This window comes from Herpailurus yagouaroundi, unplaced genomic scaffold (genome assembly GCF_014898765.1).
Source record: "Herpailurus yagouaroundi ecotype Mexico unplaced genomic scaffold, PumYag 163, whole genome shotgun sequence".
NCBI classification, from domain to species: Eukaryota; Metazoa; Chordata; class Mammalia; order Carnivora; family Felidae; genus Herpailurus; species Herpailurus yagouaroundi.
In genome coordinates, this window is record NW_024412404.1 from 57,026,770 (window position 1) to 57,038,553 (window position 11,784).

General features: G+C 45.6%; 1 protein-coding gene across 1 annotated transcript in view; it reads left to right on the forward strand.

Moving 5' to 3' along the window:
* Nucleotides 1-11,784, forward strand: part of PLPP4 (phospholipid phosphatase 4) — a 175,033-nt gene that overhangs the window by 110,599 nt on the left and 52,650 nt on the right. The gene's annotated exons all lie outside the window — the stretch shown is intronic.

Sequence of the window (11,784 nt, forward strand, 5' to 3'; positions counted from 1 at the left end):
ATTCAGGAGCCTGACAGTGCAAGGGAATTTATCACGTTCTCTGGGACCTTAAGCTTTTCAGCTCTGTGTTCTTATCTAGCTCATTCTTTCGGTGACGGTATTGTGTGTGTACCAATCTATAGCCCATATATACACATATACAAATACATAAACACACACACACACACACACATACACACACACACACCAATATATAGTCTGGTTATAGATATGCAAGCTGGGACCAGCCTTAAAGCCAACACTAAGTAATACGAATCAGGTGCAGGGCGGTGTAGTGCAGAGCACATAGGTCTTTGAAGTGTGACAAACCCTGGTTCAGTCAGGTATTAGCTGTGTGACTGACCCTCCCCTGCCTCAGTTCCCGCTGTGTAAAATGGGGATGATAATGCTTCCATGATTGGAGCGAGAGTTAAAATAAGTAATGATGATCGCTGTCATTTCTGGAGCAGCCACCATGACAAAATGTGTAGGTGTGTTATCTTATTGAATCCACTCAACGTATACGTGAAGTACTCAGTACGTGCGTTAAATCAACGGTACTCATCCGTATTATTGTTTGTAGCCAGAGCTGAGGTTCCAGAATACCCGGGCTCATTCCGGCAATGTTTACGGAATGACTAAGTGCCAGGCACTGTGCCAGGTGTGGGGGACACAAAGGTAAATAAGACACAGCTCGTGTCCCGGGGAGTCCAGAGGCAGTGGCATGCTGTATATTTAGGTTGGTGATCCTGGGATCATTGGAGAAGCACTGTGGCCACCGGCGACCACTTGAGAGAGGCCACTCTTGTGACCCGAAGTCCTCGATTCCTTACAGGTCTGACGTTACTTGCCTTTGGCAGGTCTGTTACCTTAATCTTTCCTGTTTTCTCTAAGTACTTAAGACTGAGTACTTCTCCCTGATAGTGGCTGGATCAAGGAGTAACTATCCTGAGGTGCTTGTGGACATTTTGCTCAGAGCCCTTAGAGGCGAGAGCCCTGTCAACAAGACATTGGGGTTCCAGACACTCTAAGTGAGTTGCTGTTAACCTGTACAGTGGTCCCCCCACCCCAGGTCGGGTTATCCCCATTTTACACATGAGGACAGTGAAGCTCAGACAGACTCAGTAACTTGTTCAAGAACCCTTCGTTGACCTTCATGCCAGCCTCTGACTCCATAGTGTCTCAGGGCTTTCAGTGTTTAAATACAATGAAGATGTATGTATGTATGTATGTATGTATGTATGTATGTATGTATGTTTGTATTTATTTATGTATTTGGCGTAAATGAGTGAGGGACAGAGAGTCAGAGAGAGGGAGAGGGGGAGAGAGAGAGAGAGAGAGAGAGAGAGAAGAGGGGCTTGAGTTCATGGGAACATGAACTCAGGAACCACGAGATCATGACCTGAGCCGAAGTCAGATGCTTCACCGACTGAGCCACTCAGATGCCCTCCATGTTTATTTAAATAAATAACTCGTACTCTTGTCTGGTTTGTTGGAGACTATAGTGGGTTGAATAATGTTCCCCCAGAAGATATGTCCAAGTCTTAGCCCACAGAACCTGTGAACATGACCTTATTTGGAAAATAGTCTTAGCAGAGGTAATTAAGGATCTGGAGATGGGCTCATCCTGCATTTAGGGTGGCCCTAAGTCCAATGACAAATGTTCCCATTAGAGAAAGACAGAGGAATATTTGAGACACAGAGACACAGGTGAGAAGGCCACGTAAAGTTGGGGGCAGAGATCAGAGTGACACAGGGAGCCACCTGGAGCCACCAAATGCTGGAGAAGGCAAGGGAGGATCCTCTCCCGGAGGCTTCATGGGGAGCATGACCCTGCCACACCTGGATTTCAGACTTTTGGGCTCCAGAATGTGAGAGAACACATTGCTGTTGTCGTTAGCCATCAGGCTGGTGGTCATCGGTAAGGGCAGCCCTGGGAAAAGAATACAGAGGCTGAGACTGAACACTTACCAGTTAATGGAAGGGGTTTGGCTCTAGAGTCTCGGGGGAGATTGAGGGAAAACGCTTACTGAGTGTGCTTCCCTAGAATGCCCATAGCGAGGGCCCCGCGGTGCATGAAGGTGGAGGGTCCGAGCTTCTCTGAGGCTACTTAAGGCAAAACATCCATTTGTAATCACTTCCCGCTCTGAGTTTATTTGTCCTTCTGAAGTCTCATTTTTTTTTTTTTATGTTTATTTGAGAGAGAGAGAGACACAGAGAGAGAGACAGAGAGACAGAGCATGAGTTGGGGAGGGGCAGAGAGAGAGGGAGACACAGAATGTGAAGCAGGCTCCAGGCTCCAAGCTGTTAGCACAGAGCCCAACGTGGGGCTCGAATTCACGAACCGGGAGATTATGACCTGAGCTGAAGTCAGGCGCTTAACTGACTGATCCTCCCAGGCGCTCCCTCTGAAGTCTCATTTTAAGTGAGCGTCTGTTTTGGAGGACTTGTGGTGCCAGTGGAGGAATGCCCCACCGCACGGTTACTGTCTGCTCATCATCTGGCATTCTGATGCCAGCCACTGTGTACAGGGCCCCGGAACAGCATGCACCTGGGCTTGACCCCTGTCTGCTCTCCATCTCTGTCCCTGTAGTGTCACTCAAGTTCTCTATTGTTTTAGGGCATGTTCTGTCCTCCCAAAGACTTGGTGCTGAGCTTTAAGGGGCTTCCAATGCTAAAAGCAGAAAGAAGTGAACCCCTGTGGGAAAACCTGAACCCTGGCTTTCCAATGGTTGACCAAGGACAGCGGCACAATTTAGTATCCCGTGTTGCATTTGACCTTGGGAAGGAAATAGCTCTGGGTGTGAAGAAATCAACCCAGAAGACCGCTGGTCCTCGAGAGTGGGGGCCAGGCCCCACAAAAGTGCTCGTTTTAGAAGCACACCTTCCCTATCAGATGCATTTGCTGACAGAGCTGTCCGCCAGGTGCCCTGTCAAATGCATGGCTGATGTTGCATCTGTGGGAGACCAGCTTTTTGACAGAGGCTGTTACTATCTTTTGCTTAAGACACTACTTAAAAAGTTACAGGTTTTTACTACTTGGCAGACACAGAATCCTGCCCTGTGTCTAGGCGTTGATGATAGTATTTTTATCTGCTCTCTTTCTTTGTTGTGACAGGTCAGTGATTGCCTTACAGGGAACTGCCACATCCACTTAGAAAAACCATCAGTGCTGTTCTTTGGATTTCTTACTGTGGCTAACAGGAAGCCTCGTGGTTGGCATGACTCTTGGTTTTCAGAGGAGGTGCTGGGCCTCAGTGGGGTGACGTTAGTGGACCCCAGTTGTGACACACACACTCCTTCTCCCTTCAGTAAAATCAACTTTGTAGGTTGCACTAGAGTGAGTAGACACAGGCGTTCTGGAGCATGGGATCTCCTGAGATGAATTTTCCAGGCTAGGTAACCATGGCTTTGCTTCCTGCTCTGTTTATAGATAATCAGTGACTAGAAGGTGGTCGATGTCCACATATCATCCCGCAGGAGAGTTGGTTTTCTTCGAACATAAGAGCAAACGGTTTCTTTTGGAAATAAAAGATCTTGTTCCCAATTTACCATAAACAAGTCAGTGCTCCGCTGAAGTGCTCGGCTGGCAAACAGCATGTCCCACGGCAGCCTTCGTATGGGACTCGCTCCGTAAGGCAGCCCGGGCCACCCTTCTGGGCAAAACAGAGATCACAGTTTCAAAGAGCAAGTGTTCCCTCCAGAGTTACCAGAAATTTGGGATTTAAAGCAGAGAAAGGCAAGGGAGCTTCAAAGCAGGGATATTCTGAAAAGGGAATTGTCTTTCACTGCAGTCTCTGCTTCTGACCGGGTATGGTTTCAGGGTTAGGTTTCAGACAGAAAATAGAAGTAAATTATTAATGCCACGTGAAGCTATTAAGAAACTTCGTTCTTGTAAAAATGGTGAGAATCTATCAAGTGACATGGTTGTCAGGCTGTCAGCAAACAACAGCCTGTGGGCCAAATCCAGTGCCTGCTTGTTTCTGTAAATAAAGTTTTATTGGAACGCAGCGATGCCCATTTGTTTATATATTGTCTATGGAGGTCTTCACATTCTAATGGCTGAGTTGTACAGTTGCAAGGGAGACATGGCCCAGAAAACTGAAAACCTGTTGCTTATTCTCCAAACAAATAGTTTGAAAAAGCATTACCACGAGGGCTGGGGTTGGGCGGGGATAAATAGGGAGAGAATAGAGGAGTTTGGGGGCAGTGAAACCTACTCTCTATAATACTTGAATAGTGGATATGTATCATTGTGCATTTGTCAAAACCCATAGAACGCACAACAGCAAGAGTGATCCCTAATGTGAACTGTGGACTTCGGGTGATTTGTCCGTGTAGGTCCATCAGTTGGAACAGATGATGGGGGATGTTGATAGTGAGGGGGACTGTGCGTGTGTGGGGGTGGGGGTCCTGTGGGAAGTCTCTGTGTACCTTCTTCATTTTGCTGTGAACCTAAAACTGCTCTAAGAAACTTAAATTAAAAAAAAATTACTAAAGCAAGTCCAGGGCACTGTAATTGTGCACACAGATGTTTCAGTTTTTAACCAACTATTTCATTTTTTAAAGGGGGCATTTATATATAGGATAATCGGTGCTTGTGGGATACAGTTCTTTACATGACAGACAAGATTCAAAAGGTGTATTTGGCTGATGGTCTTTTAACAGATTCTTCTTGAGCACTGACTGTTTTGTAGGTACTGGGTTAGCTCCTGGGGAGGGTACAGGATGGTCAGACGTGGTGGTGTCTTCTTTAGGGCAAGAACAAATACCAGGTGCATTGCCATGGTGCTGTGGAATTGGGGAGCTGGAAATTCCAAGCCGGGGACAGGGAGAACTCTGGGAGGAAAAGCACCTGTTCCTATCATTTCCCAGCAGAAGACATTGGAGCTGCACGTTTTGAGATATTTATACCAGAAGTGCCTTTATCCGACTCTTTAGCTGGGTGCGGAATTCTAGGTAGAACATCACTTCTGTGCAGGATTCTGGTTTACAGTGCGTTTGAGACAGCCTTGTAGTCTTCCCTTCCTTGGTTTTGTTTTTTCTTTCCCTGTCTGGAACCTCTTAGAATCCTTTCTCCGTGTCTGGCCATCTGAAGTTTCACATGATGTACCTTACTGTGATTCTTATTTAAGGTGGAAACTCTAAGCTAACTGGGCAGACCTCTTTAATTAGTCTTCACTGAAGGATGACTGGGGAGTGAGCTGGGTTTTCACTGGTTGATTCTGAGTGCTGGCTTCTGGCCTTTACTTTGAGCTCTTCCATTTCCCAGGGAGGTGCCTCTGGCTCTCGCCGGGTGTACCTGAGCCTGGTGTTCTGGGTGCCAGGCTGAGGGGCTTGGGTTCTTACAGGTGACCTTGCAGACATCCCCTTAACCCCCTGGTTTTCAGCCTGGTTGTTTGGCCCTGTTCTCTACTTGCCTGCTTTTCCTAAGTGCAGAGCCTCAAATAATTGAACTTTCTATCTTCTTCAAGAGTCAGGGACGTGATGTTTCCTTTCTGGTTTGTAGGTTGGGGTGGAGACGTTAACTGCTCTTAATAAGGTCTTTCCACCTGTTCCCTGTGTCCATCCTGTGCCTTCCCCCTGCCTCCTGTAGTACCTGGGGCCTCCAGTTCAGAGCTTTGCAGGCTCTTGTTGGTGGGTGAGCGGCTTCTCATCAGCACCGCCCTCTGCAGGCCGTAGACTTGTCTTTCCTGGCTCTGAGAGGTATTCTTTCTGCCACCTGCTTTTTCATTGGCATACAGTGTGGACTTAAATGGACTAGCTCCATTTAAGGTAGAATCTATGTTCCTGTTTTCATTAGTCATGGTTCTCCAGAGAAACAGAACCAGCAGTGTGTGTGTGTGTGTGTGTGTGTGTGTGTGTGTGTGTGTAGAGAGAGAGCAGTTATTTTAACGAACTGGTTTGCATGGGTGTGGGTCTGGCCAGCCTGAAATTTGTAGGGCCAGCCCGCAGGTTAGAAGCTCAGGTATCGGGTGACGTTGCAGTCTTGAGTTTAAAAAGGGCAGAGCAAGCCAGCAGCCTGGAAAGTCAAGCAGGATTTCCATGTTTCAGTCTTGAGGTAGGATTTTATTTGGGAAACTTCAGTCTTTGCTCTTAAAGCCTTCAACTGATTGGGCGAGGCCCAGCCACATTGGGGAGGGTGAGCTCCTTGACTTAAAGATGGTAAATGGTCATCACATCTACAAATATCTTGACAGTAACATCTAGACTGAGGTTGACAGAGCAGCTGGGCCCCCTGGCCTATCCATGATGACACATGAAATTAGCCATTGCACTGTTGTTCTATCCTTCTGCTATCATTTTAAAATCAGAAACAACCACTATAATGCTCTAATACCTTAGCTGCAGAGGTATCCCATGTTCGAAGGTTCTTTCTTGCTCAGCCTCAATGTTCGTCTGCTGACAAGTCCTTGAGCGTGGCATGCACCTGTTGAAGGGTCTTTGTAAGGCTGAATGTCTGGGAGTTTGCTTTCACTGAACAAATCTAAATGCATTTTAACTACAGATTGAGAACTGGTCACAAGATCCCATGTATACTAACTGGCCAGGTGTGACCCTGTCCAGCATGAATATTCAGTATTATAAACCAGCTGGTTGTTAAATGTTAGGCAAGCTTTTGTGTAAAGAAACAGGAAAATGAAAACAGGAAATTGTAAGGTTTGGTCCTTTTGCATCATTGAGTTAATTGAAATTGCTGTCCGGGGGTTTTGCTGAATGGGTTTTGGTAGATGAGCAACTTGAAACGTACTACCTTCTTCTGATAAAAATGCTGTTGGGTGGCTCAGTCAGTTAGGCATCTGAGTCCTGATTTGGGCTCAGGTCACGATCTCACGGTTCGTGGGTTCAAGCCCCGTATTGGGCTCTGTGCTGACAGTGTGGAGTCTGCTTGGGATTCTCTGTCTCCCTCTCTCTGCTCCTACCCCGCTTGCTCTCTCTTTCTCGCGCTCTCTCTCAAGATGAATAAATGAACTTAAAAAAATGCTATAAAATGGCAGTTTCGGCTGCTGAGGTCATTGGTTCAGCCAGGGCACACTGGTGGTCATTTGTCTGGGGTCAGCTCAATTAGTGTGGTTTCTAGAACTTAGAGGAAAACGTCCAGTCTCACTAGTGTGTAGAGGGATGGCATCAGATTTGGCAAGAGCCCCTTACAGCTTTTCTCCTAAATCTGTATCATCCTACATCTCAAGCTTCAAAGACAATTTGCGAGGTTCTGGGAAGCAACTGTGGTTATTTTGCCACATCTTTCTCAAGCAAACGAAGACTCCCCTGCACATTGGAAAGCCTTGCTCTGGGGTTGCCAAACGTGGGGAGGGAATGATTGCTTTAAGCAGAATCCTAGACCTCTTCATAGGAGGGCACCTCTTCATCTTTCACAATCACCCCTCCTCCTTGTCTCAGACATCCCCCCCCCCATAATTGCTCCTTTCTACTGTGAAATTTTAATGCCAACAATATACTGTATCTGTGTGTGTGTGTACTGTGACCCTTTGCAGGGCCACAAGCAATTATAATACCTAAGACTTTTTCATCTCCCCAAGAACCAGTTTTCATTCCCCTTGGTGGGGGGGGGGGGCGGGTGATGCTGTCCTGTTTGAGGATGCATGTTTTGGGGTGGTAGTTCTCAACTGGACAGTTTTGCCTCCTGGGGGACAGTTAGCAATGTCTCGAAGGAAGTTTCGGTTGTCACAAATCGGGGGGCGGACTATTAGCATCTAGTACATAGAGGTCACCGATGCTGCCATGAACAGCCTGCAGGGCACGGGACAGCCCTGCAACACAGAGCTATCTTGCCCCAGATGTCAACTGTGTCCAGGCTGAGCAACCCTGTTTAGGGTAATTAGGCAGATGTGTGGAAGAAGTTGATCACTCGTGTGTTAAATTCATCCACTCTCCAAGTTCCCGGTCTGACCAAATAGGATTGATTGATTGATTGATAAAGTTTATTTATTTATTTTGAGAGAGAGAGAGAGAGAGAGAGAGAGCAAGCGAGCATGAGTGGGGGAGGTGCAAAGAGAGAGGGAGAGAGAGAGAATCCTAAGCAGGCTCCACACTGTCAGTGCAGAGCCCGATGAGAAGCTCGAACCCACAAAACCGTGAGATCGTGACCTGAGCTGAAACTGAGTCAGATGCTTAACCAACTGAGCCACCCAGGCGCCCCTCTCAAATAGGATATATTTAAAATTGATACAGTTTGGGGCACCTGGATGACTCAGCCGGTTCAGTGTCCAGTTTTGGCTCAGGTCATGATCTCATGGCTCATGAGTTCGAGCCCCACGCCAGGCTCCGTACTGGCAGTGCAGAGAGCCTGCTTGGGATTCTCGCTCTCTCCTCTTGCTCTGCCCTTCCCCTTCTTGTTCTTTCTCTCTCCCTCAAGATAAATAAATAAACTTCTTAAAAAAATAAATAAAATGGATACTGTTTAATTAATATAAAATACTCTCCCTTAAAAACTCAACTCACTAGGGGCGCCTGGGTGGCGCAGTCGGTTAAGCGTCCGGCTTCAGCCAGGTCACGATCTCGCGGTCCGTGAGTTCGAGACCCGCGTCGGGCTCTGGGCTGATGGCTCAGAGCCTGGAGCCTGTTTCCGATTCTATGTCTCCCTCTCTCTGCCCCTCCCCTGTTCATGCTCTGTCTCTCTCTGTCCCAAAAATAAATAAACGTTGAAAAAAAAAATTAAAAAAAAAAATAATAATTAAAAAAAAAAAAAAACTCAACTCACTATTTGCTTTCTGTGAAGAAAACACCAGGGTAAGGTTAAAGGTTATATATGAGACTAACGCCTTTTTCCGTCTTTCTTTTTCAACTGTTTATTATAAAAAGTTTCAGACCTATAACCCAAACCAGGAACCTACTGAATACCCGTGGCCCAGGTACAACACCTTGCCCTGCTTGCTTCTTATGTTTCTCTGCCCATTTCCTACCACCATTCAGTACTGACAGTGCTTTTTAAAAAATTATTTTGGTAGTTTAAGGTAAAATTTGTATCAAAACACATAAATCGTCATTCAGTTCCGATACACGCACATACTATGTCACCCATGTTCCTGTCACAATATAGAGTATCTCCTTAACCCCAGAAGGTTCATTATGTCTCCGAGTCAGTCTTCAGTGCCTCAGGAGAGCCGCTGTTCAGGTTTTTTGCTTTTGTTTTTGTTCAGATTCTTTAGTTTTATCTCGTCAGCTAACATACAGTGTAGTCTTGGCTTCAGGAGTAGATTCCAGTGACTCATCACTTACAGATGACACTCAGCGCTCATCCCAACAACTGCCCTCCTCAGTGCCCATCACCCCTTCCCACCCCCACCCCCCTGTCAACCCTCAGTTTGTCCTCAGATTTAAAAGTCTCTTATGGTTTGCCTCCCTCTCTGTATTCCATTGTCCCGGATATTCCCCAAATCATTTATCCATTCTCTCTTTGCTAAACAGATCCTTGCCAGTGTTTTCAGTCGTTAATAAAAGCCACTGGGAGCATTGATGTGCCAGTATGCCGTTTATCTTGGTTAAATAGCTGTGAGTGACGTTGGGGGGTAAAAGTGTGGCATGTGTTTAACATTGGAAGAAACCGCCAGATATTTTTGCCGAACACTTGTGTCAGTTCGCATTCCCACGGGCGGCGTGTGAAAATTTCAAGTGCTCCTTGATCTTCACCAACATTTGGGTGTCATCAGGCTCTTGCAGTTGAAGCGTGTTGGCACATGTGCGGTAGTATCTCATTGTACTTGTAATTTGCATCTCCCTGGCGACTAATGATGCCGTGTATACTTGCATTTACCTATTGGTTCTTCACATGTCTTCCTTGGTGCAGGGTCTGAACAAAGTCCTTCGGCCACTAAAAATTTTTGGGTTTTTTTTGGTCTGTTTTTGATTAGTTGGTGAAGCTTCCTCCTATTCTCTTCACAAGCCTTTGTGAAAGAAATGTCTTGTGAATATTTTCTTCCATCACTGGCTTCCCACTTTATATTCATAACGGTGTCTTTTGGTAAGCAATAGTTTTTAATTTTGATTAAGTCTAATTTGCCTTTTTTTTTTTCTTTCATCATTATTGCTTTCTGTGTCCCGTTTAAGAAATCTTTTCTCAAAAACAAAAAGTGGGGGGAGGCGCCTGGGTGGCTCAGTTGGTTAGGCGTCCCACTGCAGCTCAGGTCATGATCTCACAGTTTGTGAGTTCGAGCCCCACATCAGACTCTGTGCTGACAGCTCAGAGCCTGGAGTCTGCTTCAGATTCTGTGTCTCCCTCTCTCTCTGCTCTTCCCCCACTCATGCTCTGTCTCTCTCCTACGAAAATAAACATTAAAAAAAAATCTTTTCTCACCCTCCAGTTGCGAAGATACCTTCGTATGTTTTTTTCAAAAACGCTGTGGTTTTTGTTTTATATCTAGGCTTTTCTCAAATTGACTTTTGTTCACTGTGCAAGGTAGAGTTTGAAGGTCAGGTTCTTCTGTATTGATATTCATTTTTTCCAGCACCATTTATTGAAAAGACTTTCCATTTATCATCCAATAGCCTTGGTACCTTTGTGAAAACTAATACACTGTGTAAGTGTGGGTCTATTTCTGCGCTTTGTATACTGGTCATTAATCTCTGTGCCTATCCTGATGCCAGAACCTCACTGTATTGATGGCCGTAGTTTTCTGGTAGGTATTGAAGTCAGGCGGTTTGAGTTCTTCATCTTTGTTTTATTTTCCCGAGGTTGTTTTGGCGATTACAGGTCTCTGCAGCTGGGGCCAGGGACAGTGGTAGGTTCTCTCTCAATGACACCCATATCCCAGGACTTGGGTGCTATAGGGAGGGGACCATAGTAGCCTCTGATCCTCTTGGGGGGTTGAGAAATGCTGACAGCCTGCCCCTCCCAAGAGGGTCCCAGTGCCCTTGACTAGGAAGAGGAAGAAGAAGAGGAAGAGGAGGAGGGGGCCCTGTGTTTGGGCTATATCCACCTGGGATGCAGCATCATCATAGTAGGCTGTGATTGAGGAAGGAAGGAATGGGTCAGGTTCAAATGCCACAGATTCTTACTGTTCTTTTTTTAAAATTTTTTTTTCTCAATGTTTTTATTTATTTTTGGGACAGAGAGAGACAGAGCATGAACAGGGGAGGGGCAGACAGAGAGGGAGACACAGAATCGGAAACAGGCTCCAGGCTCTGAGCCATCAGCCTAGAGCCTGACGCGGGGCTCGAACTCACGGACCACGAGATCGTGACCTGGCTGAAGTCGGACGCTTAACCGACTGCGCCACCCAGGCGCCCCTGATTCTTACTGTTCTTACTGAGTTTTAGTGCATTTTTTTCATGTTAAAAATTTTTATTTATTTATTTATGTATTTATTTATTTTTAAGTTTATATCCAAGTTAGTTAGCATAATGCAATAATGATTTCAAGAGTAGATTCCAATGTTTCATCCCCTATGTATAACACCCAGTGTTCATCCCAACAAGTGTCTTCCTTAATGCCCTTTACCCATTTAGCCCACCCCCCAACCCTTCCAGCAACCCTCAACTTGTTCTCTGTATTTAAGAGTCTCTTATGTATTGTCCCCTCCCTATGTTTATATTATTTTTGCTTCCCTTCCCTTATGTTCATCTGTTCTGTATCTTAAATTCCACATATGAGTGAAGTCCTATATCTGTCTTTCTCTGACTAATTTCACTTAGCATAATACCCTCAAGTTCCATCCATGTAGTTGCAGATGGCAAGATTTCATGCTTTTTGATTGTTGAGTAATACTCCATTATACTTGTCTATATCTATATATCTATATCTATATCTATATCTATATCTATATCTATATCTATATCTATATCTAT